The sequence below is a fragment of the Stenella coeruleoalba genome, assembly GCF_951394435.1.
Source record: "Stenella coeruleoalba genome assembly, chromosome: 7".
NCBI lineage: Eukaryota > Metazoa > Chordata > Mammalia > Artiodactyla > Delphinidae > Stenella > Stenella coeruleoalba.
In genome coordinates, this window is record NC_137153.1 from 87,800,857 (window position 1) to 87,828,024 (window position 27,168).

Here is a 27,168-nt window from a genome sequence, read left to right on the forward strand (position 1 = left end):
CCAAAACCAGACAAGGATGTCACAAAGAAAGAAAACTACAGGCCAATATCACTGATGAACATAGATGCAAAAATCCTCAACAAAATACTAGCAAACAGAATCCAACAGCACAATAAAAGGATCATACACCATGATCAAGTGGGGTTTATTCCAGGAATGCAAGGATTCTTCAATATACGCAAATCATTCAACGTGATACACCATGTTAACAAATTGAAGGAGAAAAACCATATGATCATCTCAATAGATGCGAAGAAAGCTTTCAACAAAATTCAACACCTATTTATGATAAAAACCCTGCAGAAAGTAGGCCTAGAGGGAACTTTCCTCAACATAATAAAGGCCATATATGACAAACCCACAGCCAACATCATCCTCAATGGTGAAAAACTGAAAGCATTTCCACTAAGATCAGGAACAAGACAAGGTTGCCCACTCTCACCACTTTTATTTAACATAGTTTTGGAAGTTTAGCCACAGCAATCAGAGAAGAAAAGGAAATAAAAGGAATCCAAATCGGAAAAGAAGAAGTAAAGCTGTCACTGTTCGCAGATGACATGATACTATACATAGAGAATCCTAAAGATGCTACCAGAAAACTACTAGAGCTAATCAATGAATTTGGTAAAGTAGCAGGATACAAAATTAATGCACAGAAATCTCTGGCATTCCTATACACTAATGATGAAAAATCTGAAAGTGAAATGAAGAAAACACTCCCATTTACCATTGCAACAAAAAGAATAAAATAGCTAGGAATAAACCCACCTAAGGAGACAAAAGACATGTATGCAGAAAATTATAAGACACTGATGAAAGAAATTAAAGACGATACAAATAGATGGAGAGATATACCATGTTCTTGGACTGGAAGAATCAACACTGTGAAAATGACTCTACTACCCAAAGCAATCTACAGATTCAATGCAATCCCTATCAAACTACCACTGGTATTTTTCACAGAACTAGAACAAAAAGTTTCACAATTTGTATGGGAACACAAAAGACCCCGGACAGCCAAAGCAATCTTGAGAACAAAAAACGGAGCTGGAGGAATCAGGCTCCCTGACTTCAGACTACACTACAAAGCTACAGTAATCAAGACAGTATGGTACTGGCATAAAAACAGAAAGATAGATCAATGGAACAGGATAGAAAGCCCAGAGGTAAACCCACGCACATATGGTCACCTTATCTTTGATAAAGGAGGCAGGAATGTACAGTGGAGAAAGGACAGCCTCTTCAATAAGTGGTGCTAGGAAAACTGGACAGGTACATGTAAAAGTATGAGATTAGATCACTCCCTAACACCATACACAAAAATAAGCTCAAAATGGAGTAAAGACCTAAATGTAAGGCCAGACACTATAAAACTCTTAGAGGAAAACATAGGCAGATCACTCCATGACATAAATCACAGCAAGATCCTTTTTGACCCACATCCTACAGAAATGGAAATAAAAATAAACAAATGGGACCTAATGAAACTTCAAAGCTTTTGCACAGCAAAGGAAATCATAAACAAGACCAAAAGACAACCCTCAGAATGGGAGAAAATATTTGCAAGTGAAGCAACTGACAAAGGATTAATCTCCAAAATTTATAAGCAGCTCATGCAGCTCAATAACAAAAAACCAAACAACCCAATCCAAAAACGGGCAGAAGACCTAAATAGACATTTCTCCAGAGAAGATATACAGACTGCCAACAAACACATGAAAGAATGCTCAACATCATTAATCATTAGAGAAATGCAAATCAAAACTACAATGAGATATCATCTCACAGCAGTCATCAAAAAAATCTACAAACAATAAATGCTGGAGAGGGTGTGGAGAAAAGGGAACCCTCTTACACTGTTGGTGGGAATGTAAATTGATACAGCCACTATGGAGAACAGTAATGGAGGTTCCTTAAAGAACTACAAATAGAACTACCATATGACCCAGCAATCCCACTACTGGGCATATACCCTGAGAAAACCGTAATTCAAAAAGAGCCATGTACTAAAATGTTCATTGCAGCTCTATTTACAATAGCCCAGAGATGGAAACAACCTAAGTGTCCATCATCAGATGAATGGATAAAGATGTGGCACATATATACAATGGAATATTACTCAGCCATAAAAAGAAACGAAATTGAGCTATTTGTAATGAGGTGGATAGACCTAGAGTCTGTCACACAGAGTGAAGTAAGTCAGAAAAGAGAAAGACAAATACTGTATGCTAACACATATATATGGAATTTAAGGAAAAAAATGTCATGAAGAACCTAGGGGTAAGACAGGAATAAAGACACAGACCTACTAGAGAATGGACTTGAGGATATGGGGAGGGGGAAGGGTAAGCTGTGACAAAGCGCGAGAGAGGCATGGACATATATACACTACCAAACGTAAGGTAGATAGCTAGTGGGAAGCAGCCACATAGCACAGGGAGATCAGCTCAGTGCTTTGTGACCGCCTGGAGGGGCGGGATAGGGAGGGTGGGAGGGAGGGAGACGCACGAGGGAAGAGATATGGGAACATATGTATATGTATAATTGATTCACTTTGTTATAAAGCAGAAACTAACACACCATTGTAAAGCAATTATACTTCAATAAAGATGTAAAAAAAATATTTAAAAAAATGCTTAGAAGGGAAATTGCTGGGTTCTTTTTCCAAAGAACATTTTACACTCTCACCACGAATGTATAAGCAACACCACTGCTCCACAACTTCACTAACATTTATTGTTGTCGGTCTTGTATCATTCTGGTGGATATGTAATGGTACCTCATTAAAAACATTTTTTTATTGAACTATAGTTGATTTACAATATAGTGTTACAGATTCAGATTCTTTTCCATTACAGGTTATTACAAGATACAGTACTGAATATAGTTCCCTGTGCTATACAGTAGGTCCTTGTTGTTTATCTATATTATATATAATGGCATGCATCTGCTAATCCCATGCTCCTAAATTTATCCCTCCCCTTCCCCTTTCCCCTTTGGTAACTGTAAGTTTGTTTTCTATGTCTGTGAGTCTGATTCTGTTTTATCAATAAGTTGATTTGTATTATTTTTAGATTTCACATATAAGTGATATCATGTAATATTTGTCTTTCTCTGACTTATTTCACTCAGTATGATAATCTCTAGGTCCATCCATGTTGCTGCAAATGACAATATTTCATTCTCTTTTCTGGCTGAGAAATATTCCATTGTATATATATATACCACATCTTCTTTATCCATTCATCTGCTGATGGACACTTAGGTTGCTTCCATGTCTTGGCTATTGTGAATAATGCTGCTATGAACACAGGGGTGCGTGGATCTTTTTCGAAATCGGTATCTCATTTTGGTTTTAATTTGCATTTCCCTCATGACCAATGATGTTGAACACTTTCATGTGCTTATTGGCCTTTCATATATCTCTTTTGAAGTGTTCAAATCTTTTGTCTATTTTTTTAAAAATGGGGTTGTCTTTTTTATTATTGAATTATAGGACTTCTTTATACATCCTTTGCCAGATAAATGTTCTGTGAATATTTTCTTCTACTCTGTAGCTTGTCTTTTCACTTTCTTAATAGTATCTTTTGATGAGAAGTTTTTAATTTTGATGAAGCTGAACATACTTTTTTTTTAAAAAATGATTACTGGTTTCTTTTACCTGAGAAACCTTTGTTAATCCCCACACAATGAAGATATTCTCCTGTATTTTCTTCTAAAAGCTTTGTGGTTTTAACTTTTGTATTTTGACCTATGATACAATCATGAATTAATTTTTGTTATGGTATGAGGTGGAGGTTGAAGTTAATTTTTTTATGTGAATATCCAGTTATTCCAGCACCATTTGTTAAAACGAATCTCCTTTCCCTATTGGCTTAAAGCTTTGGTGCCTTTGTCAAAAATCAAATGACAGTAGCGTGGATCTATTTCTGGGTGATTTATTCTGTTTCATTGAACTATTTGTCAATCCTTATGCCAGCACCACAGTACAATTTTACACTTTTCCTTTGATAAATTGGGCTTTTAGTGTCAAGTCCAAGAACCCTTTACCTAGCTCTAGCTCTAGATCCTAAATATTTTCTCCTGTTTTTTATTTCCTAAAAGTTTTATAGTTTTACCCTTCACGTTTAAGTCTATGATCCATTTTGAGTTAATTTTTGATTTAGGTATAAGATTTAGTTTGAAGTTCATTTTTTTTGGACCTATGGTCGTCCAGCTGTTCCAGCACCATTTGTTGAAAGCGCTATCCTTTCTCCACTGCATTGCTTTTTTACTTTTGTCAAAAATCAGTTGAGCTTATTCTTCTGGTTTCTTTTAGTGGAAGCAATATTTCAAGACCACAATTTGGGTATTAGAGATGCTTATTTCTACTAGGTTTGGTCATGGTTTCTAAGCCTTTTCAGCAGACTTCTGTCTCCTCCACCAGAATGTGGGTTTCTTTGGCAAGGACTGGATACCTTGCTCTCTGAAGACCCAATACCTGGTGTTGACCCCCTTTCTCTACTCCAATTATTCAGAGCAACAGAAAAGAAAATCACTCTAAGCAACAGAGTGCCCAGATTATTCCAACACCAGGTCCACATGTCTCAGGTATTATGAGAGTGGGATTCTGCCTTTTCTGAGGCTCTAAGTTCTTTCAGGAAATGCTGCCAATAAATAAACCAAGGGAGACAAGTACATGATTTATTATTACCTACAGGTGACTTGACCAGAGTCACTGGGAAAAAAACAGGTCAGCAGTACCTCTAGTAAGATTAAGTTAACTCTTTCATATTCAACTCTCACATAACTCATTCTTTCCCTCACAACTTATGTTTGCACTCCACATTCCTCCCAAACATCTCCCAGACCTTCTGCAGCTCTGCCCCTTTCCTAATTTGACTGCTGCTCTTCTCATTACAGTGTCATTTGCAGGAGGGAGGAGCTCTGATGCCAGGACTCTGAGTGGGTTGAATGCAGTTCAGTTTCAGGTGGGCCTCTCCTCCAACTAGGTTCTTGGCTCACTTATGAGGTAATTTAATTTAAAATGCTATTTTGCCTGTCCATCAGGTCTTGGTGACCTGTACATGATTCTCTGAGTTCAGTGACTTCATACGTCACATTTCTTCTAACGCTGACCCTTCACACAGTCCCTTCCTGAAACCTCAGATTTAGCCTCCTTCTTCCACATAACAGATGCCTCCTCTGACTACCCTGTGTCCCACACAGTTCACATTTATCTTTGTAAATTTTTTATATCCCTATTAAGAGGAGCTCATTTACAATAGTCTTCTCTGTCCTTGCTTCACTTCTTTTTTCCTTATTATATTGCTACTTCAATTTAAAACCACCAGAAGAACACTGTTATCACCATTTTAACAAGTTCCTATAGAAAAGAATACAAACTGTCAACCACCCAAACATTTCTACCCAGACGGTGATCCCATACCAGGAAGGACCACTTGCTGCATGTGGAAGGAGTATCTTTCAGTCATTATTAAGAACTCTGACCTACTTCTCAGACTCCTTGCTCTCCTCATCCCTACCTCTCACTTTCCAATTTATTAGCATCTTTGATTATAACTGTATGCTGTTCTTCCAGGGGCACCATCTAATGTGTACTTTCCAACGTGCCTTATCCACAATGTTCTTTCCTTCTACAAGGGACAACTCTGACAGGTGTTCAAGAGTGAATCAGAGAATCCTAAAGAAACGCAATCTCGAAACCCAATCTCGACAGCCTTCCAGGTGACAGGCTTCCCTATGGCGTCATACAAGTCTGCCCAGGAGGGCCCTCTCTGGGACCCAATGCTAACGGTCACTACTCCAATCCTCAGGAGGATGTAGAGACCCAAATCACAGTTACTCAAACTACAACCACCAAGCCTGATTACTGCATCCAACCTCATTGCTGACTTGAACCTATTTCACTATTAGCGTTCAACCCAGTCAACCCGCTGAATGCTCCATGTGACATCCCACAGTACCCAGCACTGCCAACTCCTGTCCCAGATGAGTCGCCACAGTAGCCCATCAATAAGGAATACACTGGGCCACCAAAATTGAGCTATAGAGAATACAGCAAGAACCAAACACACCATCTAATACCTAGCACAAAGCATGACTTTAAGTAAATGAATAAACAGAAGTGAAATGCCATCATGCCTCTACCCCAATTTTTTGGTGAATAATTAGTTCTTGCAAACTTATATAAATTTACTATATAAACACAGCTTCAAGGGCCCTCCCCCCCCACAAAATTCCTGCATCTACACAGAAATTCTTACATAGAAATGCTTAAAGTTTCACTGTGAATTAAAAAAATTAGAGAATTAAAAATCCCTTTTATTTCTCGTTCCTTTGTTTTGCAAACATAGCCCTTACAGAGTGTGAGGGATTCTAGGATGAGAAAGAAGTTGACAGGAAATGGACACAGCTAATAACAACCTGAGAGACAAAGTATTAAGCATAATTGCAGCTTACAGAGCTCAAGAGGAAAGAAAATCTTTAAACCAGACTTGGTGGGACTTCCCAGAGGTTCTTAAAACATGGCTCTTGACCATTCCCCCTCAGAATCACCCCAGAGGTTCTTAAAACATGGCTCTTGACCATTCCCCCTCAGAATCACCCAGGGCCTGTTCCTAGCCCCACTTCAGATCTCCAGAATCAGAATCTCTGGGGTGGGAATGTAAATTGGTGCAGCCACTATGGAGAAGAGCATGGGGGTTCCTTCAAAAACTAAAAACAGTACCACCATATGATCCTGCAATCCCATTCCTGGGCATATATCTGGACAAAACCCTAATGTGAAAAGATACATGCACCCCTATGTTGACAGCAGCACTATTTACAACAGCCAAGACATGGAAGTAACCTAAATGTCCACTGACAGATGAATGGATAAAGAAGATGTGGTAGGGCTTCCCTGGTGGCGCAGTGGTTGAGAGTCCGCCTGCCAATGCAGGGGACACGGGTTCATGCCCCGGTCCGGGAAGATCCCACATGCCGCGGAGCGGCTGGGCCCGTGAGCCATGGCCGCTGAGCCTGCGCGTCCGGAGCCTGTGCTCCGCAACGGGAGAGGCCACAACAGTGAGAGGCCCACGTACCGCAAAAAAAAAAGAAAAAAAACCTAGAGATTATCATATTAAGTGAAGTCAGAGAAAGATAAATATCATATGATATCACTTATATGTGGAATCTAAAAAAATGATACAAATGAACTTAGTTACAAAACAGAAATAGACTCAAAGAAAACAAACCTTTGGTTACCAAAGGGGACAGTGGGGGGATGCGGAGATAAACTAGGAGTTTGGGATTAACATATACACATTACTATATATAAAATAGGTAAACAACAAGGACCTACTGTATAGCACTGGGAACTATCCTCAGTATCTTGTAATAACCTATAATGGAAAAGAATCTGAAGTACATATATCTGAAGAAGTGTGTATATATATATATACCTGAATCACTTTGCTGTACACCCCGAACTAATAATCATACAACACTGTAACTTAACTACACTTCAATAAAAAAAAAAAATTAAATTAAATATAAGAAAAAAAAAGAATCTTTGGAATGGAACCAATTACCTGCAACTTTACCAAGATGCCTGGTGACTGTAATGAAAAGCGCCCCCTTTCCCCACTTTGATGCAGCACTCCCAATAAAGGGCTCTCAACCCTTTATTGGGAGCTTCAACCCTTTCCGTGAGTGGCTCTCCCAGTATCCTGCAAAGTCAGAAGACCTAGGATTAAGTGGTATGAAAGCCTGAGCAAGTCACTTAACCTCCCTGGGCCTGGTTTCTTCATATGTAAATTGGGGAGCTTGATACCACCCCAAAGGATTGCTGTGTGGATTAAAAGATCTAATGCATATTGTGTTGATAATTAGTTCTCTTTACCAACTATTTCCAGTTTCCCCTCCTTTTGGCACATGACAGGATTGCACTCTCAGTCCCTCCTGTGGTTGGTTGGGTAGGGTCACGTGACCAGTACTAATTAATGAGTTTTGAGAAGGGATGTGTGTCACTTCTTAACTGGAGCACTTCACTGCCTGTGCAAGATCATCCAGAGCTCTCTTCTTTCCAGCACAGCAACTGGCAACATTTGAGATGATGGCTACTCTGGTAGCCTGGGTCCTTGAGTGATTAGGAAAAGCAGAGTCCCCCTGCCAACCCAAAATGGATACCATGCATGAAACATAATCCTGTGTGTTGGGTTAATAGAATTTGGGGACTGTTTATTACTACAGCATAACCTAGCCCTTCCTGACTGATAAGAGCATGTGAAACTCTAAAGAGTGCTATTATGAAGCTCCTGGAGACCACCCATTCCATGGCTTGTCTGCAGTGATTCAATATCATATTTCCCAATACTGAGCTGAAATCTAGATCCTAGTTACTTCCTCAGTTGGTCCCTGTTCTATCCCGCTGGGGTCACTGGAGTTCTGCTCTCTTATATATGTTGCATATTTGATATAAGCATTAGATGACAAACTCAGAAGCTTGTACTCTACTGTAGGTTCCTCAGGAGGGAGTGGCCTGATTAGAGCTGCATTTTAAGGAGATCATCCAGGAGAGTAACGTTGGGTGGAACACTGAGGGAAGAAACTCACAACTTTGCAAATATTAAATGATAGCTTCTTTCCCTCAGGATGATGTGAGGGTCTCTGGAGGATTTGGGGCAAATGTCCCTGACACAGAAACTACTAGGGCTTCAGTTTTCTTGGGATTCCGAGAAGCTCACCCCACAGTGGGAAGCAAAGGGTAGTGGATCTGGCCTCTTGCAGGAAGAAGGATTTCCCAGCAGGGGATTTTTCCATCCTTCAGCAGTTGTCTTCCTCCAAAATTTCCCATGTCCCCAACTCTAGGCAACACCCCAAGGCTAGATCGAGACTGGGGCTGACAGTTCTCCCCTCAAGAGCCCTCTGAACTTAGAGAGGATTTCCTTTCATGAAAACGTCCTATTCTCTGTTGTTCCATTTGGCATTATTTACCATATCTTTACAACACTAATCCATGGGGATCCACAGAGCAACAGGGATTTCTATAACCAGCTAACACTTTAAAAAAATGTATTCCCACATGATCATCTCAATAGACACAGAAAAAGCATCTGACAAAATGCAACATCCATTCATGATAAAAACTCTCACCAAAGTGAGTATAGAGGGAATATATCTCAACATAATAAAAGCTATTTATGATAAACCCACAGCCAATGTAATACTCAACAGTGAAAAGCTGAAAGCCTTCCTGCTAAATTCAGGAACAAGACAAGAATACCCACTCTCACCACTTCTATTCAACATAGTACTGGAAGTCCTAGCCACAGAAATCAGGCAAGAAAAAGAAATAAAAGGTATCCAAATTAGAAAAGAAGAGGTGAAACTGTCACTATTTGCAGATGACATGATACTCTCTCTACACAAAGTCTCCACACAAAAACTATTAGAATAAATGAATTCAGCAAGGTAGCAGGATATAAGATTAATATACAGAAATCTATTGTATTTCTTTACACTAACAATGAAATATCAGAAAGAGAAAGTTAAAAAGTGACCCCGTCTAAAATCATGTCAAAAAAACAAACAAAACCAAAAAACCAAAAACAGAACTTAGGAATAAATTTAACCAAGGAGGTGAAAGACCTATATGCTGAAACCTATAAAACACTGATAAAGGAAACTGAAGATGATTCAAAGAAATGGAAAGATATCCAATGCTCTTGGATTGAAAGAATGAATATTGTTAAAATGGCCATACTACCCAAAGCAATCTACAGATTTAATGCAATCCCTATCAAAATACCCATGACATTTTTCACAGAACTAGAACAAATAATCCTAAAATTTATATGGAACCACAAAAGACCCAGAATTGTCAAAGCAATCCTGAGAAAAAAGAACAAAGCTGAAAGTATAACCCGTCCAGACTTCAGACTATACTACAAAGCTACAGTAGTCAAAACAGTGTGGTACTGGCACAAAAACATATAGACCAATGGAACAGACTAGAGAGCCCAGAAATTACACCACCCAGAAATAAACCCACACACCTACAGTCAGTTAATTTACAACAAAGAAGGCAAGAATATACAATGGAGAAAAGATAGTCTCTTCAACAAGTGGTGTTGGGAAAGCTGGAGAGCTATACGTAAACTCAATGAAATTAGAACACTCTCTCACACCATATACAAAAATAAACTCAAAATGGTTTAAAGGCCTATAGGTAAGACATGACACCACAAAACTCCCAGAAGAGAACATAGGCAAAACATTGTCTGACATAAATCATAGCAATGTTTTCTTAGGTCTCGCAAGGCAAAAGAAACAAAAGCAAAATTTAGCTTTTGCACAGCGAAAAAAAACCATCAACAAAATGAAATGACAATCTACAGAATCAGAGAAATATTTGCAAACAATGCGACCAACAAGGGGTTAATATCCAAAATACATAAACAGCTCGTACAACTAAATATCAAAAAAATAACCCAATCAAAAAATGGGCAAGGGCTTCCCTTGTGGCGCAGTGGTTGGGAGTCCACCTGCCGATGCAGGGGACATGGGTTCATGCCCCGGTCCGGGAAGATCCCACATGCTGTGGAGCGGCTAGGCCCGTGAGCCATGGCTGCTGAGCCTGCGTGTCTGGAGCCTGTGCTCCGCAACGGGAGAGGCCATAACAGTGAGAGGCCCACGTATCACAAAAAAAAAAAAAAAAAAAAAGGGCAAAAGACCTAAATAGACATTTCTCCAAAGAAGACATGTGCCAACAGGCACATGAAAAGATGCCACACATTGCTAATTATTAGAGAAATGCAATCAAAACCACCACAATGATGTATCACCTCACACAGTCAGAATGGCTATCATCAAAAAGTCTACAAATAAAAAGTGCTGGAGAGGGTGTGGAGAAAAGGGAACCCTCCTACACTGTCGGTGGGAATATAAATTGGTACAATCACTATGGAGAACAGTATGGAGGTTCCTTAAAAGACTAAAAATAGAACTACCATATGATCCAGCAATCCCACTCCTTGGTATATATCCAGAGAAAACTCTAATTCGAAAAGATACATGCACCCCAATGTTCAAAGCAGCACTATTTACAATTGCCAAGATAAGGAAGCTACCCAAGTGCCCATCAACAGACGAATGGTTTAAGAAGATGCAGTATATATACACAATGGAATATTATTCAGCCAATTGCAGCAACACGGATGGACCTAGAGAATATTATACAATACTTAGTGAAGTAAGTCAGACAAAGACAAATATATGATACCACTTATATGTGGAATCTAAAAAAATAGTACAAATGAATCTACACACAAAATAGAAATAGACTCACACAGAAAACAAATTCATGGTCACCAAAGGGCAGGGGGGAGTAAATTAGGCATATGGGGTTAACAGGCACAAACTATTACACTATACATAAAGTAGATAAGCAACAGGAATTTACTGTATAACACAGAGAACTATATTCAGTATCTTGCAATAACATAATGGAAAATCTAAAAAATAAATATATATAACTAAATCACTCTGTATACCTGAAACTAACACAATATTGTAAATCTACTTCAATTTTAAAAAATGTATTCAAGTTTTGCCCTTCTTTTTGCCACTGGGGCCTCTGAGCTATGGAATTAAAAGTAACAAATACCCCCTACGGCCTGTGCCTGTAAAGAAACAACAGTGGGAACTTGTTTGGATGGGAGGGAGCAGGTTCTGAGGTAGACCTCAAGCTGTTCCTTTTTTAATGTGTTCCCAAGAGTGAGAACTCAGGGCTTCTGTGTGGCCTCTACCTAACCGCACAGTGGAGGGATCCGCATGCCTCTGGGCCACTTGGTGTCCCCAGCCTCAGTGGGGAAGGCAGAGGCCACTCTCTTGGGAGGTGAGTCCCATGAAACTTGGCTCTCGACAAGCAGGCTCTACTGTTTCCCCGTGACTTGAGGCAAATCCTTTAACCTCAAGTGAGGTTAAAGTTAGCCTATTTCCTCATCTGTAAAGAGGCTAATGATGGCTATCTTGCTACCCCTCATGAGAATTTTGAGAATTTCCAAAGGAAAAAAATCATTTATTCAACAAATATTCGTCTACTGTCTACTACTGTGCTAGGCACTGTTCCAAGTTCTGACAAGCAGTAAATAAGACAAGACCCTCAGGGACAGGCAATACATTTAAAAAATAATAACATAAGTGCTAAGAAGAGAAATAAAGCAGGCTAAGGCGTGTATGTGGGCATGCACACATATGCTATTTTATTTTTTTAATATTTATTTTATTTATTTATTTTGGCTGCACCGAGTCTTAGTTGCAGCACATAGGATCTTCCTTGTGGCATCTGGACTCTTAGTTGCAGCATGCAGACTTCTTAGTTATGGCATGCATATGGGATCTAGCAACCCAACCAGGGATGGAACCCAGGCCCCCTGCATTGGGAGCACGGAGTCTTAGCCACTGGACCACCAGGGAAGCCCCCCACATGTGCTATTTTAGATAGGGTTGGCAAGGAAGGTCTTTGAGGAAGTGACATTTGAAGAGAGACCTGAATGACATTTAAAGCCATGGCGTAAGATCACTAGAGAGAGTGAAGATGACCAAGGCCTTGCCGCCCTAACATCTAAAGGGCATGAAATAGAAAAGGACTTGATAAAGGAGAGATTGGGATTGAACCCTGAGAAAACTGTACAGAACTCTGGTCAACGTGAGGCACCGGAACCAAAGCATTGCTGTGCTTTGTCCTGCTGTCTAGGCTGCCACTGCTTCTGAGAGGGTGGCTGCTGTGCCCATTTAGGTCACTGAGCATTATGATGGGTCGGCAAGTTAGGGTCAGGAATAAAACCTCTAGTGACATCTCTGCAGCTCACTAACGCTTTTGTGTGAGTGGATGTGTGGTGTGGGTGAAGGGGACGTGAGGAAGGACCGAGTTTACAGCACAGGGACCACCCCTGTGAGAAGTGAGACAGCACATGCAGACGTAGGGCAGCCAGGTGAACACCTGCTGTGAAGAAATTCACCGTGACAAACTAGACATTCTCTGCCCTCAAGGAGCTTACATTTTATATAATACTTTTATTTATTGTCTGTCTCCCCTGAGTAAAATATAAGCTCCTTGAGGGCAGGAACTCTGTATCACTGCTTTGTATTATGCCTAGAACTATGCCTGACCCACAGTAGGTGCTCAATAAACAATGAATGAATGATCACCATCATCATTATCTGGTATATTAGAACAGCTGAGACTATTGAATAGCCTCAGCTATAGAATCCATACTGCGAGATAGATCCTTGTGGAATAAAAAAAAAAGTAAATAAAACCCAAGTATGTAGTCAACACTTGCTATGTATAGGACTGCGTGGTAGGCACTGCGAGGAGTCAGTAATCAGATAAAGACCCCACCGTCAAGTCTGGTAGGAGACAAAGATATCACTCCCAACGCGCCACCCCCACCCCTGCAGAACACCCCACAATACAGGGGAAAAGTGCTCAGTGCCATAAAAGAGGGAAAGCCCGTTTGTAAATAAAAATGTGTGTGAATAAAAATGTGACCCTTAGCTAGTGGAATCAGCCAGTTATAATAGAAGGCAACAAAAACATCAGGAGCTACTGTTTACTTAGCACGACTGTCTGAAGGGAACAGCATTAAGCACTTTTCATGCGTTATTTCCTTTCATTCTCTCAACATCTCTTCAAAGCCTTACAACTCAGAATGTTGTTTCCAGGACCTAAGAACTGGTTAGAAACGCCAACTCCTGGGCATCATTCCATACCTACTGGATCAGAACTGACACTTTAACAATTTCACCAGAGAATCCATATGTACCATATGTTTAAGAAGCACTGATTTAAAGTATGTGTCTTCATTTTACAGATAAAAAAACTAAGTGAGAGAACTTAGGTGACAAACGGCTTACCCCAAATCACTCTGTTAGACTGTAGCAGAGCCCCCTTTTGAAGCCAGACCTGACCCCAAAGTCTGGGTTTTTAACCATTAAGCCAAGCTTCATGGGAGAGCTGGCATCTGAGCTGGACTCTGAGATATGGGTAAAATTGGTGCATCCAGAGAATGCAGGAAGGGGGACTGTGGGCAGAGGAAACAGTGTCAGCCAAGCCTCCAAGCAGGAAACTTCCAGCTGGGCTGAGGACACAGTAAGGAGAAGCTCCGTCTGGCCGAAGCTCTGAGAGCCTGAAGGGGTCAGGGAGAGAGATCAGCTGGATCAGTTCACACAGTTTTTGTTAACCTGGGGGGCAGTGACAAGCTGCCTCGAGACCCAGCGCAGATGGCCCTACCCCATACTGAGATGAGTCAGACAAAAGGGACACAAATGGCTTCTAGTTGGGGCTCTGCCTCTCTCTCACTGGGTAATCTTGAAGGCAGGGACTTAACTCTGCATTCAAGTCCCACCTTTGTATAATAAAAAAGAATGCACTTACTTCCTACCTAGGGGAGGCCACATCAGTATCAAAGTGGTGGGAATTTTGCTTTTAATAAAAAAGGGGCGGGGGGAAAACCAGGACAGTTCAGAACTCTATTTAATATTTTCAAGGGAAAAAAATATATTTTCCTCCCACATTATGAGACATACTAAACACCAGTGCAAATAACTATTATACAAACTGCATTCATTGAGGAACTGTAATGGGTTAAGGATTTTAGATTTTTCTTCAAATCAAAGTACATTTCCTAAAGTTTTGTGGATTTTAGTTTGAAAGTACAGAGATTAAAATACGGTGAACCATGAAAGAGCCCCATACATATACCTACACCTACACACACTATTGGAAAATGAAACAAAACTTAAAATTTTGAAGATGACAAAAATCTCATCCAGGCTTTCTATCATTTCTTCAAATCTCAGTTCTCTTCAGCATGAGAGATAAACACTTTCTTATTTTCCGCTCTGAAATCTGATGACACAGACCAGAATGCTGTGTTCTGATGCACGTATAGTGCTTTCTGATTATGGCTGGGAGCTGTAAGGACCCTTTCTCCCTCCTTCAATGCACTGCCCATTCATTCTCACCTAGGAGAGTGCCCTGGGTCAGGAAACCCAAAACCTGGGTTTTAGTCCTGATTCTGATTCACTGGGTGACCTTGAGGGGGCAGGGAAAGATGTGTTGAGAGCTTATTAAATACCAGGTGTTTTTTGTATGTCATCTCAATAAGCACTTCTAACAACCAGAGAGGTGGTAGTCTTCTTATGCCCAATTCCAGGAATAAATGGATAAACCGTTTTTTATTTAGTTAGTAAGCAGCACAGCTTCTGTTCCCAGCCTGGACTGAATCCAAAGCCCCTGCTCTTTCCACTACAATAGCCTGCCTCCTAGTTTCCTGCTTCCTAGTTTCCTTTCTGAGGTTCTGGGGTTCCTAACTTGTGACATGATAGTCAAGGACCTTCTATCCTCACCATTACACATAAACTCACAGATCATGAAATAAGGATGAGTTTACTCCTGCAACTGTTACGCAGTAGAGTATCACACAGTGTCTGAGTTGGATGTGACACAGCAGTACTCTGTTAGGAAGCCTGGCCCAAAGATTTAGGACCTCAAGCCAGATTCTGGGAAAATCAAGGCACCTGTGCCCAGCAGCAGACCTGCGCCCAGCAGGGAGCTGTGCAGCAGCAATGAGGAACGAATACAGACCTTAAGCCGGCCCCAACCAACCCGAACCAACTACCCCAGATAGTCCCACCAGGCCAAGCGCTGGGTGTACAGGATTCTTTATTGTAACTGAGCTAACAACGTTTGTAGCTGCCGACCATCTGATGGCAAAGAGTGTGAGTTTTCTTTTCAGAACTGTAGTACTGGAAGAGCACTGGCAGCAATAGCAATCCACCCATGTAGGCACTGCCCCTAAGTTCTGAATGTCTGTTCTACTGAGTCTTCTGACTACAAGTACAAATAAGGGAGAGCTTATCATAAGAGTATATGTGGTATTAAGGGTACAGGATTTTATGGAAATACAAGAATAGGGCTTCCCTGGTGGCGCAGTGGTTGGGAGTCCGCCTGCCGATGCGGGGGACAGGGGTTCGGGCCCTGGTCCGGGAGGATCCCACATGCCGCGGAGCAGCTGGGCCCGTGCGCCACGGCTGCTAGGCCTGCACTCTGGAGCCCGCAGGCCACAACTGCTGGGGCCCGCGTGCCTGGAGCCCGTGCTCCGCAACGGGGGAGGTCAACGCAGTGAGAAGCCTGCGCACCGCCATGAAGGGTAGCCCCCGCTCGACGCAACTGGAGAGAGCCCGAGCGCAGCATCGAAGACCCAACGAAGCCAAAAATAAATAAATAAATAAAATAAATTAAAAAAAAAAAAAGAATAGAACCATAGTAGGTCTGGGCTTCCCAGAGTCTAGAAAGGTCTGGATCAATGGCAGCCCCAAGGCCCTCAGCAGCTGGAGTCTGGGTCTTCACTCATCGCATGATTCAGTCACTCTCCAAGGGTCTGCTCCATTCTCTTTTTGCCTGGAGGCTACACAAAATTTTCTCTACCTCATTGCTTCTGCTTCCTCCTAAGATCACTAGCCAAGACTCCTCAAAGGCTTGACTCTACCTCATGGCTTCTTTCTATATACCATTTCAGCTTCGATTTCTATAGCTATGTCCAACTGTAGTCCCCAGTTCAAATTTCTAAGAGAACATGCATCTTTCTTTCCACTAGGTCACATCAGAGGTCCCCGGTGAGACTATGAATTGGCTGTTCTTGGGTCTGACGTCCATCCCTGGTTCCGTAAGTTCTGACCAGGGGGCAGGGATAGAGCAAGATTTTATGGTAGAAACATGGATGTCTCGGGCTGCCCCTCCATGAACAGGAGTTGTGGATGTAGAAATTTCTCTTAGAAAAGGCTGGGGGAATAGCAAGCACCACGGCTGACATGTTGAAAACATCTCCACATACTAGAGAGCCCCACACCTCTGCTGCTGTGGACCACCAAGATGTCCTCAGCCAACAATGCTGAAGTGCCCAGTGGCTGGTGGGTGAAGGAGGTGGTTGTTTGACCGGCCTCCTCCTTCCCTGTCAGTGGGCTCATGAACAGGTAATGTCCTCCCCTTTTTCTTCTTGTACAGATTAACTGAGTTAATTCCAACTGCAACCTCTCTAAACCTCTTCTTTCTTTGTAACTCTCCTTCAGCCATTACTCAGTGTAGGGATGGTTGGTAGCTGTAACTTTTGTCTGCCTGGCACACCTTCCCTCTTTTGGTTTCTTAGAAGAACCCCACTCCCACTTCATTTAGTCCTGGTGGGGCTGTCATTCAGAGTGCCTCAGTCCTCCATCCACCAAGGATGGATACTTGACCCAAAGTAGGTGATCAGAATATCCCCTCCCCCTTGCCAGAGATAGGGACAACTCAGAAGAGTCCATCTGAGGAACGAAGCCAAATTAAGACAAGCAAGGTTGAGTGACTGAGAGAGACAGAGAGAGAACCCTAAAAATATTTTTTGAGCCCCTATTTCCAGCTATGCAGTTTTATAAGCCAATAGATTTTCTTTTTAAAGTTAAGAGTGCCTAAGCTGGTCACTTGCAACCAAGAGTCCTGACAAATATACACATAGTTTTCTCAAGGAAATTCTCTGCTCTCTCACTTTTTTCCTCCCTCATCTCATTTGTTCCATTTGTGGGTGCTTAAATGACTCTAATCAAAGCTGACACGTTGTATTACAACAAGTCTACCACTAAGCGTCAAGGGGAAAAGACAGTTCAGATGGTCTAATGTCCTGGTACTGTCCAAAAGAAGAGTAGTGCTATTTATCACTTCCATAATTTATCAGCTTTGGTTAAGTTAAAATTTCAAGGGTAACCATTAAAGAAGAGCTAGTGCATAATGTCCAAACTAGAAGGAAAAAAGCAAATGATTAAAAATAGTGCCCCACCCACCTCAAAAAAAAGGGAAAAAAGAGCTAAAATGAAATGGAGTTCTAGCAGGACAAACACACTGAAAGCATAAAATATGAAGACAAACTTAAACCTAAATACATCTGTGGTTATATTAAATGAATATGGACTAAATGTTCCAGTTAAGAGACAAAGGCTATAAAAAACCAAAACCCAATTATATGCTATTTATAAGAGACATATCCAAAACACATATATACAGAAAGGATGAAACTAAAAGGATGGAAAAAGATATACCCTGCATAGATTAACCAAAAAAGATGGCGTAGCTATACTGATATCAGATAAAAGGCTAAAAAAATTCTTTTACTAGAAATAAAAAGGGCAACTTCATAATGATAAAAGGTTAGCACACTAGGAAGTACAACAACTTTGTACTTGTATGCACTTGATAATTGGGCTCAAACATATAAAGCAAAAAATTAAAAAGGGGAAATAGACAAATTCATAATCACAGTTGTGTACTTTAACACATTTCTCTCTATAATAGCTAGAATAGGCAAAAAATCAGTAAGGATGAAGATTTGAATATAATTAATAAACCTGATCTAGTGGCATTACATAGAACCATTACATAAAATCCAATAACTTTAGAATTCATATTATTTTCAAGCACACATGTAACACTTATAAAAACTCACCATAAACAGAACCCTAACAGAAATATCAACAAATTTAAAAGATTAAGATTATACAGAATAAGCTCACTGACTACAATCAATTAATAAAAGATAACTAGAAAATACTCATGTTTGGAAATTAAGAAACACATTTCTAAGATACCTATGAGTCAAAGGGGAAATCACAATGGGAACTAGAAAATATTTAGAAATAAATGATTAAAATACTACATATCAAAACGTGTGAGCTCTTGCTAAACGGTATTTGTAGAAAAATGTTTAACCTTAAATGGAAAGAATAAAAATAAAAAGTATAAAAATTAATGAACTAAGCATCCATTTCAAAAAGTTAGAAGAAAAACCAAAATATATACAAGGAGAGTGAATTTTTTTTTTAAAAGAGCAGAACTTAAAGAAATAGAAAACAAACTTACTACAGAAGAAAACCTATGAAGACAGAAAACAAACTTACTACAGAAAAAAACCTATGAAGACAGAAGTTGGTTCTTTGAAAGGAACCTCTACTGAAGCTCAAGAAGAAAAAAAGAGAGAAAGCATAAAAATGAAATCAGAATGAAAAGGGGATATTGCTACAGATGTTGCAGACATTAAAAGAATAATAAGGAAATATTATAAACTTTATATAAATTTTAAACCTTAAAAGAGACAAATTCCTAGAAAAATATTACTTACTAAACTAACTTAAGAAGAAATTGAAAAAATTGCCCTAGCACCATTAAAAAGGTTGAATCTATGGTTAAAAATAACATAAGAAAATAAACTTCCAGACCCAGGTGGCTTCATCACTGAGTTCTCTCCAATATTCAAGGGACAAAGGAGGGGAAACTAATATGGATGGTGGAGGTGGAAGAAGATGGGCATTAGTTTGATCTCTGGACTAACCGCAGCAGCAGGGATTGTAGTTTGTCCCACTAACCTTCCTCTTGTAAGTTTCCCCAGAAATTGTGACCAACCAGAATCCTGGAGAAGTTGTATCTGGATGGAGTGAATTTAACATAGAAGGCAATGTATCAGATGGACTATAGAGAAAACCATCGGTGTCCCACACAGATCCTCTTTACTGGCTAGCACATCCATTCCCCAGATAGAAGTGTCAGCTGATAACAACACACAGAGGTCCCTTCTCCAGAAAACTGCCACCTCAACTAGTTCTCTTCCTCTCCTCTTCCCATCCTGCTTCCCTTATTCTCTTCCTGAGCACTTCTCTCAGTATACCATTTGAGCATGAATCCCCACTTCAGGTCCTGCTTCTACAGAATAGGGTCTAAGATATCAACATTTAAGAGGATGAAAAGAGACGCACAGCGGGCTTCCCTGGTGGCGCAGTGGTTCAGAGTCCGCCTGACAATGCAGGGGACATGGGTTTGTGCCCCGGTCTGGGAAGATCTCACATGCCGCAGAGCGGCTGGGCCCGTGAGCCATGGCCGCTGAGCCTGCGCGTCCAGAGCCTGTGCTCCACAACGCGAGAGGCCGCAACAGTGAGAGGCCCGCATACCGGAAAAAAAAAAAAAAGTCACAGAGTAACAGATACTTTTAAAACATATAACTGGCAAGGAACCACTAACCAAAATTTATAAAGAACTCCGATAAATCAATAAGAAAACTGAAAAACAGGGAAAAGACTTAATAGGCAGTTTACAAAACAGGCCATCTGATTAACCAACAAAAAAGTGCTCATCAGTAGTAACCAAGGAAAGAAAATTAAAACCACAGAGATATCATTATACACCCATGAGAATAGTTTAAAAAATTTAAACCAACAATACCGAGTCATTTGCAAGGATAAGAAACAACTAGAACTCTCATATATTGCTGGTAGGAAAGTAAATTGGTACAATCACTTAGAAAACTATTTGGCATTATCTAGCAAAGCAATTCCACTTCAACATATATAAACTCATTCACATACACAATAGAAAATGTCTAAGGATGTTGTTCTTGGCTGCACTGCTCTTGTGTTGCTTATAGTTTCTGAATACCAAGTATCTGTCACCTATAGGATGAATAACTACATTGTGACATTCATAACATAAAACACTGTTAGCGATAAAAATAAGTGTGGTCAACACATGGATTCAGCTCACAAATAAGTTGAGCAAAAGAAGCAAACACAAAACGCACACAGTATGATTCTATATGTATGAAGTTAAAAAACTAGTAAAAATGAACTGTATTGTTTGGGAAGGCAAACATAGGTGACAAAACTACAAAGAAAAGCAAAGAAATGATTATCATAAAAGTCAAAATAGTGGTTTCTTCTGGGGAGGCGCTTATGATTTGGAAAGGGTACTGAGTACTGGCAATGTTCTATTTCTTGACATAGGTGGTGGTTACATGTGTATTTTCCTTAGAATTGTTAAACTATACATTTATGGGCTTTACTCACTTGCATTCTTGTTGTATCTCATATTTTTAAAAGTTTAAAACAAAGACAATGAAATAGACATACTGATTATTTTCTGGTTCTTAGGCAAGTTGAGGGAACTGAAAATCCTTCATTTTTAAATTAAAACCTGGCACCCCCAAATCCCTAACAGGATACGTGTCAAGTAAATTTTCAATAATGCCTACTTCTCTTAGGACTATAGGTGGACAGAGTCTCTCAGGAACAGATATACGCTTTCCCAAGAGTCACCAGAGGATTCCTCTTACCTATGAAAAGTGAGATGAGTAGGCGTCCAAAGTCCTGGAGTAGATATCTTGGTTAAAGGTTAGCATTCCTGAGTATCCTCAGTAGGCAGAATCCTGGAGAGGAGTAGAAGCAATGTGCCAAAAAGCTTTGGGTTAGGGTCAGGCAGAGAAGGGATTCAGCCTCCAAACCCTGATAAAAGGTTTGAAAATAGGGATATCTATTGGGTGATCTGGAGTGACCCTGACCAAGGCTGCTAGTAAGAAAGGGCCCTATGGGCCGCCCAAACAGGGGAGACTGGAGGAACCCAGCCTGGTGACAAGCTCCACACGTGGCCCAGAGTGCGGTGCTTTGGGAGAATGGCTAATCACGTCAGCACAAACTGAAAAAGCTCTAAACTTGGAAGCCAAGCATGGCATCAAGCTGGCAGGAACATGGTCCAATAAAAGCACTGAGCAGCAGTGACCACACATCCTTAGACCGTGCAGGGCAGCTCTTCAACTGTGATATGATACAGCTGTGTCAGAAATAACAATGTGGGTGGACGGCTCAGACTCTGCAGTTCTCTCCCCTCTGGAGAGTGAAAGACTGACTTCTTTGGAGTGTTTGAGCCCCCGTGGGGCTTGGAAGTGGGAGACATCAGAATTCTCACTAAAAAGTGTATTAAGGGGACTTGGGAGGTTATTTGGAAAAATAAAGAAACATGTGACTGCTTAGAACCCAACTGGTGAAATGAGGCACACAGGTTAAACATCCAAAATGAAACAGACAAAATCTTAACCAAATGTCTCTGCTTATCTACCTTCATGTACACAATATCATGCGTATGAGTAGGAAACTAATACATCACTAAGCTAACAGAAAGAGTAAAGAGAGAAATAAGGAAACATCTCAGACAAAGCCCATGATAGGTGACTTAAGAGAAGGTTCATTCATTAAGGCAAACTGAAAGAACAAAATGCTTCTTGTACTGTCTATTTATTACTATGTGACTGACATACGTAAAAGGAACTTGTTTCTTTTAAATCTTCCCTGAAAAGCTTCTCAATATGTGATGTCTTCTTGGTTGCCCAAGACAGGATCCTTCCCACCTCTGAAAGCTCTCGCTGGCTTGCAATCTACATCTTTATCAGAGTCCCACTGATTTGCCCCTTGCATGTGGTAATGCCTTTGGATTATTCCTCCAAAGGTTCTGAGATACCTAAACCAGGGTCTATACGTGTTTTTATCTCTGTTTCTACTTATTCCCACTCCTCTTGGCCCTGCCACTGATGCACTATTGTTAAAGGAAACAGGTGGGGAGGTAGGAAAGAATAGTATGACTGCACTGTAACTGAAAAAAAAAGAGAACCACCACCAGAAAACAAACCCATAGGGAACGGGGACTTCTTGACCATGTATTACTTAACAGCTACTTGTGCTATCATAAAAATACAATTCATCTGATAACCATGGAAACCAAAATGAAGGCACTGTGGTGAGGGTGGCTCTTTTCAGGAATCTAAAAACAGTAAGAGGCCTGAAATCAGAAAAAGAAATCCAAGCACTGCAGGCCAGAGGAAATCCTTTACTAAAAGCCCTGACAAAGCAGCATTTTCTCCAGTCTCTAAAATCTCACCAGGCTTCAACAAGGGCTCTGGGACTGCTGTGACTGATCATGAAACAATTCAGGCCTCTCTGTGTGCTTCTCTGTCCCTTGGGGCCAGCTGCTATGAAGAAGGCTCACTGGGAGCTGGAACTTATTATTTCAAATTGTACCAAAAACCAGCAGAGGAATGTGTGTGCGTATTTCCTCTCCAGCTCCTAGCAGGTATACAAGCACGAAGTGCTCCATAAATACCTGTTGAATAAATGAAGAAACAGGCTAGAACTCACGGAAAGCAAAGCGTCTGGTAAACAGTGTGTGTTCTTTCCACCACCCAGTGCCAACATTCTGTTGGGTCCTGAGAAAATCAAAGTCCTGTCCTCAATTCTGGGTCCAGTTTCTCCATTTGCCTAAGGAGACAGCTGGATTAGATGGTTTCTCAGGCATCTTCCAGCTCTGACAGTCAATCACTGTATTGTGCTTTTTTTGGTGGCAGCACATGCCTGGCACTTTTCTTTCCCCTCAGTGGGAATCTGATACCCGTCTGCTCCAGTAATGTTCCCATCCTGCCTGACTCATTTGGTAGAAACAACGGGTTCACATGCCAATTGTAAATGAGAAGGCAAAGGGGACCCAGACAGAAAAAAGGGGAAAGGGTTCCACTTGGTCCCTTTCTTAGGAAATCAAAACAGCACTCTTTTTAGGACTAAATACACAGAAACGGATGTGTGATTATTCTAAACATCCCTCACGTGAATGTCTCTCTAGCTTATTAATACTTGTACTAACAGCACTAATTACTGAGCATTTCTCTGCCGGACACTGTGCTAAGTCCTATTACACTCAATCCTCACAACAATCTCATGAGCTGTTAAGGTTATTATTTTCTTTTAACAGATGAGGGTTCTATCTGGCTCGAGAACGCACAGTAAGTGGCAAAACTAGGATCTGAACCCAGGTGTAACTGACTCCTGAGTTCTGGCTCTTCAAATGGCTTTTCCATCTGTTCTTCACTGTAGTCCTGTGAGCAAGGGAGGTCAGGGGTTATCACCTTTACTTTAAAAATGGAGAAACCGAGTCTCGGGAGAGGTCTGCGACTTGCACAAAATACAGAAGACACTTAAAAGGTGCCCGGCCTCAGACACTCGCTCCTGCGTTCCTAGGTGAGGGTTCTTCCCATCTCCAGTCTGCTTCTTCCTCTTCCACTTTCACTAACACACTCGCGAAACCTCAAGGCTGAAGGCAACCGCAGAGACCCACCTTCCCGGCCCGGTCGTTTCACAGGAGGAGAAACCAAGGCACAGCTGTTCTCCGGCGCAGCTGAGCCTCCAGGTGCCAGCAGAGAGCGGGAGCGCGGGGCCCAGGGCGGCCTGAGAGCACCATTCCTGGTCCCGCCGGGGCCAGGTGCTCAGCCTCCGGCAGGACCGAACCGGACCTCCTCGACTGGGCGCCTCGCAAAGCGCCCTAGGTCCCCGGGAGGCAGCCCCCGGCCGCCCGCGCCCCCTCCCCCGGGCCGCTCCCCGCTCCGGGGCCGGGGCATCCCGGGGACGCGGGCAGAACGACTTTGCCCGCAGCCTCCGCGCGCTGTCTCCCCTTACCTTGCCGGGAGCTATCCGGGACACTCGCCCACAAACGTGCCAGCCGCGGGCGCCGGGGCCGCAGCGAAGACGGCGGCGCGCGGCCACGGACTGCCGGTCACGGGCTGCCGGTCACGCCTTGAGCCCCGCCCGGGGGCGGTATTTGCTGGGCAGGTATTTGCTGGGCCGTTGAGAGGCGGCGCTGTCACGTGACGCGCAGGGCGGGGGATGCCGGGAGCGGCGGTCGCGCGGCAGGGCTGGGCTTCCGGACCACCGCCGCGGAAACGAACTCTGCGGAGTCTGCGCAGCGGCGGCGGATGAGTCTTCAGATGCTGCGAAGTCGAGTTTGCGAAGGGGCAATTAAGGCTTGTACTGCGTGGCCCCACAGGGGCAGAAATAGAATCACTGGGTGGAAATTGCAGGGAGGCAGCTGGGGTCGATATAAAGAAGATTCTTCCAATCACCAGTTATCTATCAGTGTAATGGGATGTTCCAGGAGGTAGTGAGCAGCTTTGTAGGTGTGCACATAGGGGCTGGGTTCACACATTCAACAAACTGACCGCTGGCTATGGTCCAAACAATATTCTGGGAGTATATATTAAATAATTTTATGTATAGCACAATACCTGCCACATAGTAAATGTTATCTAAGTGTTGTTGCTGCTGTTATTATTATGGGCACAGAGGTGAACAAAGATGATATGGTTTCTGTCCTCAATTTTTGATTGGAGAAGGTAGACATTAATCAGATAGCACTTAAATAAATATGTATTTTAATTTGTGGTAAGTGCATTGAAGGAACCCAGATTTAAAACTAGGGGGCAAGGGAGGGTGGTCAAGGAAGACTTTTCAGAGAAAGGTAAGGAGTTAGCCAGCTGGAAGAGAGGCAGGGAAAGCCTGTGTGAAAGCTCTTGGGCGGGGTGGGGCAGAGGAGAGAAGATTGCTCTTTGGGTAAATGGAAGATGTCCAGTTTGTCTGAAGCTTATTGTGTTGCCAGAGAACAGTGTAAGTGAAATTAAAGGCAGGTAGGGACCAGATCATGCAACATTTAGGTCACAATAAGGATTTTAAAATTTTATATAAAAGGAAGGCATTGAAAGGATGGAGGGTGTAAGTGATTTGACACCTTTTTTTTTCTTTTTAAAGTATGATATTTTGAAAATAAAAATTGGAAAAAAAAAGTATGCCAGCTACTATGTGGAGAATAGACAGAAGAAAGAGTGGAAGCAAGTGGATTGGTTAAGACTTGGACTGGAGTAATGGTAGTGATGGTAGTGAAGATGGAGAAATAGATTTGAGATACTTTTTTGAGGTAGTCAACCTGGCTTGATGTGGGAAATTAGGGGGATTCCCCAGTGTTATAGCTTAACCTCCTGACTGGGCCCATGAAAGTGCTATTTAGTGAACTATTGTAAGGGGAATATATTGGGGAGGATGGTGGAAGATCAAGAACTCAGTGTTTGACTTGTTAAATTTTAAATGCCTGTGTGCCATCCAAATGAGATTAAAACGCATTTGGATACAGACCTCTGGATTTTAGAAGAGAATGTAAGCCTCAGAAATTTAACTTAAGACTGCTGTGAAAAAGAAATCATTGCACCAGATTGAGGTTTGTAATAGCTGATCTATATGATCCCATTGACCTATCTCAGTCCTTAGTTCTACAGAATGTATTCTATAAAAATATATTACATCTATTATTACCATATGATGAATTTAGTATTATTAGTAAACTCAGGTGAGGCCCAAGTTACTATGCAGCTTCTCTTTTATAAATGGAAAAAAACACAAACACACACCCTAAGGCCAACAATTTATTTTAAGCAAAGACAAAGCTGTACACACAGTAGCTAGATACAAATAGTAGACCACTCTGACTTAGGTCAGATCAGATGAGAACAGGGGAGGTTCACGCTACAATGAGCATGATGATTTATCTCATTATGTATGACTGGCAAAGCTATAACATGTTTAATCCTTTGAAGAGTGTCCCATTGTATGAAACTGGTAGTCTAGATGTCTGTCAAAAAGCAATCAAAAGCCCGAGTTTCCGGATTTGTGTCAGCCAACATTATTGTTTTGGCATTTGTATAAAACAGCTAAGCCTTTCAAGGGAGTACAACAGCCGCTTTCTATAAGAGCATGCTGTCTGTCTTTCTCATTAGTGGTGCAAACATCACTTGTCACATAGAAAATTTGTTTTTAAATATAAGTACTTAACTATAAGAACGTCATTTGTAAACCACAGTTGAGTCCCCTCTTCTTTCTGCCCTCATCTCACCTGTGCTTGCCTCTATCCTACCACTTGAGGTCTACTGATTTCTCTCCTCCATTAGACTGGAGAGGACCTGCTCATCTTTTGCATTCTGATACATAGTTGGTATTTATTATAAAAAGAGTAAGTACATATAAGCATCTCCTCAGTCATGTGAACTTTACTTACCTTGTTTTATGGAAAAGGGAGGCTCAGAGTGATTTGCCCAGGGTCAACATAGTAGACATCTGTCATTCCTTTTTGGCTGTCCAGTACCATTTGGGAATTCCCCATCTTATGAGAGCTTGTTGGGAATCAGAGCATGCCTTTCACTACAGAAGCTGAAATTGATTTTTTTTTTCTCTACTTCTCCACGTGACCCTGACACTACAAATTAAATATTCCTCGGACTTTGAATTGGGAGCCAGAGACACAGCAAAGTTGTATCTTGGAGTAATTCTCTTTGGTGACCATGGCAAATGCAGCAAGATGAAGTTCTTTGAGCAATACTGGCTGCTATCATAGTCCAGGGAGCTGTGGCCTTGGTAATGAGCAGTGGCATCTAATCTTCTGCAGAGATGGTGTCTTCACTGCACCAG

The 27,168-nt window shown here is 41.5% G+C and overlaps 1 protein-coding gene across 3 annotated transcripts in view; it reads right to left on the minus strand.

Annotated features, from left to right (window-relative positions):
- The window catches only part of FBXO10 (F-box protein 10), a 69,204-nt gene extending 44,400 nt beyond the window's left edge, over positions 1–24,804 (minus strand). For all 3 annotated transcript variants that reach the window (XM_079926202.1, XM_079926201.1, XM_079926200.1), the window contains exons 1-2: positions 24,337–24,804; positions 21,177–21,269 (exon numbers count right to left, since the gene is read on the minus strand). The gene's annotated coding sequence lies outside the window, so the exon portion shown is untranslated. The remainder of the gene's footprint in view (positions 1–21,176; positions 21,270–24,336) is intronic.
- Between the last annotated feature and the right edge of the window lie 2,364 nt (positions 24,805–27,168).